The sequence below is a fragment of the Pteropus alecto genome, unplaced genomic scaffold (assembly GCF_000325575.1).
Source record: "Pteropus alecto unplaced genomic scaffold, ASM32557v1 scaffold538, whole genome shotgun sequence".
Lineage (NCBI taxonomy): Eukaryota > Metazoa > Chordata > Mammalia > Chiroptera > Pteropodidae > Pteropus > Pteropus alecto.
The window spans coordinates 378160-381388 of record NW_006440657.1 but is presented as its reverse complement, the minus strand read 5'-3'; the positions used below and the strand labels follow the sequence as shown (position 1 = coordinate 381388).

Sequence of the window (3229 nt, the reverse complement as noted above, 5' to 3'; positions counted from 1 at the left end):
ACTTTATCACAATATTATTGACTATATTCCTTTTCACCCTTTTCACCCATCTCCCTATGGCCCATCCCTCTGGCAACCATCAGTTTGATCTCTGTTTCTATGAATCTGTTTTCATTTTGTTTTGTTTGTTCATTTTTTTTTAAGATTCCACAAACAAGTGAAACCATATGGTATTGGCTTTCTCTGATTTGTTTCACTATTATTTTGAAGTAAATTTCAGACAGCATATGATTTAATCTGTTGATATTTCAGTTTGTAACTCTAAAAGATAGAACTTTTTAAACTTAATCATAGTATCATTATTAATCCTTCACAGCACCTAAAATAATAATACTTTAATATTAAATATCCAGTGTTCAAGTTTTCATTACTTTATAAATATCACAGGATTTTTTTATTTTACATTTGTTTACATGAGGATCCAATACCACACACACACATTACCCTTGCTCGATATGTCTTAGATCTCTTTTAATCCAAAGTTTTCCCATTCATCACTTTTAAATATATTATAGTAAAAAATATATATGCATAACATGAAGTTGACCATTTTTTCCTTTCATAATCGAGATTTATTGGTTGTTTTGAGAATAAATACACAGACATTTCAATTTGTACACAATTCTTAATGTACGTACCAAAAACCTAAAATCATGTAGTTGTGAATCTTTTCTAAAGTTATTCCAGTGACTTTCCAGCTTAAAATTTGGAGGCTAATTTTCCTCAATAGAATATCAAGTATCAATATCTTCAAAGGTTGGTACACTGCTACATCAAAGTTCCACTAATTCACAATTTAATATCATATATGCTACATAATCAAATTTTCAATCCTTCACAGCACATTAAGTTACTAGGCAACCTGGACTCCCATGACAAAGATGTTACACAAAATTCTGACTGGGAGAGCTAAGATCAAGGAGTGGTTTTCTTTAGGAAACAATTCTACCAAAAACATGGGAATAGATATAATTTTAAATGTTCAAGACATATTAAATGCACAACTGACCCCGAATTGCTTTGTGTTAGAGGATATAAAAACTATCCCTGTATATGGAATATTAAGCTGACATCCAAGACAATCAAAGTCTCCCATATTCAATATCCCATTATTTTCTGGCTGTACCAAAAAAAGAAACAACCAGCAAATGATTCCACCTCTTTATAAAAAGCATTTACACTTAAAAAATGGAATGAAGTGGAATTCTCTCCTTCTTAAAAATGTTTCTAGGGGTAATAAAAAAACTTGCATTTATAAAATAGTTGATAGAAATATTTCTCTGGATTGTACAAGAAGGGAGACAGGGAAGGGACCACTGATAAGACATGGTATATGATATTACTTAGACTTCTTTCTCTCCTGCTTCATCAGAGGCTAGACTCTCCTTATTTTTAGTTTCTCCATTTTTTGCAGGTAAACCTTTAGTTCTTGGTTAGCCACTTTGGCCTGTTTTCCCTTTGCTCCCCTTTTCCCTTTAGTTTGCACTTTTTTTCTGCAGATCTATCCTTTCCTGCCACTTTTTGGGGGCTTCCTTTCCACTTTCACGGGAGCAGGTTTATCTGACAACCTCGCCAACCTCCTCGTGGGCTTCTCCTTTGCCACTCCCTTGCTGGAGCTGACCTTCCGCTTGGCCATCCCGGCGGCTGGGCAAGTGCGTGTGGGTGCCCGTGGGCCTGGGCCCGCCAAGAGAGAGCCTTTGCGAAGCTGGGCTGCTCGGCAGCTGCTGCAACTCCCTCCGCCTGAGCTGTTGGGACCTGCCTAAATTTACTCATGTTTAAGTGTGCAGTTCAGTGGCATTAAGTACATTCACATTGCTGTACAACCATCATCATCATCCATCTCCAGAACTTTCATCTTCCCAAACTGAAATTCTTTACCCATTAAACAATAACTCCTCATTTTTACCTTCCCCCGGGTCTGGCAACCAGCATTCTACTTTCTGTCTCTATGAACTTGCCTATTCTAGGTACCTCATAGAAGTGGAACCATACACTACTTCTCTTTTTCTGCCTGGCTTATTTCACTTACCATGTCTTTAAGTTTCATCCATGTCATAGCATGTTTCAGAATTTCATTCCTTTTTAAGACTGAATTATATTCCATTATAAGTATATGCCACATTTGTTTATCCATTCATCTGTGGATGGACATTTTATGTCCTGAAAAATGCTTTGCTTATATTAATCTAGCTACCCCCACTTTCTTATAATTAGTGTCTCCATACTACTTTTTTTCCATTCTTTTACTATTAGCCCATCTGTGTCTTTATATTTAAAGTGTGTTTCTCATAGAAAGCACATAAGTGGTGAGCATTTTTATCCAATCAATCTCTCACTTTTACTTGGAGTGCTTAAACAATTACTATTTAATGACATTTTTAATATGATTGCATTTAAATCTAGTATCTTACTATTTGCTTTCATATGGCTGTTTTCATTGTTCCTTTTTACCCTCTTTCCCCACTTAAAAAAAAAAGTTACTGATGACATTCTATTATTCCATTTCCACTTTGGCTTATTAGCTATAAACCTTCGCTTTATTTTTAGTGCTTGCTCTAGAGTTTACAATATGCATCATTAACCTATTACAATTTGTCATCAAATAATACTATACCAATTCATGTAAGAACTGTACAATGGTGTACTTTCATTTCCCACCTCCCTCCTTGTGCTATTTACTTTGTATCTATGTTATAAGCTCCATGATACATTATTATTTTTCTTTTGTAAAGTTTATTGTCTTTAAAATTGCTCAATTGCTCCACCCCAAATGTATATAACCACATATACGCCATTTCCTGTTCTTCTTCCTTTTGTGTAAATCCACATTTTCATCACTTGTTATTTTTCTTCGATCTGAAGAACTTCCCTCAATATTTCTTATAGTATCAGTTTTATGGTGACAAACATGTTGACCTTTTGTTTGTTGGGGAAAGCCTTTGTTCATCTTGATTTTTTAAGGATATTTCCACTGGATATAGAATTCTCAGTTAACTTTTTTCTTTCAGTCCTTTAAATATTTCATTCATGGTCTTCTTTCTTGTAAATTCTGATGCTGTGTGGAGTCATTCTTATATTTATACCATTATATACAACATATCCTTTTTCTGTGGCTTCTATTCAGATTTTCTCTTAATAACCGCTTTTCAGGATTTTGATTATGATGTACCTTGACGTGGCATTCTTTTTTGTAATGGAGATATAATTGACACATAACATTGTATTATTT

The 3229-nt window shown here is 34.3% G+C and overlaps 1 pseudogene; it reads right to left on the bottom strand.

Annotated features, from left to right (window-relative positions):
* Positions 1–1343: 1343 nt before the first annotated feature.
* On the bottom strand, positions 1344–1636 carry LOC102897604 (annotated as a pseudogene).
* Between the last annotated feature and the right edge of the window lie 1593 nt (positions 1637–3229).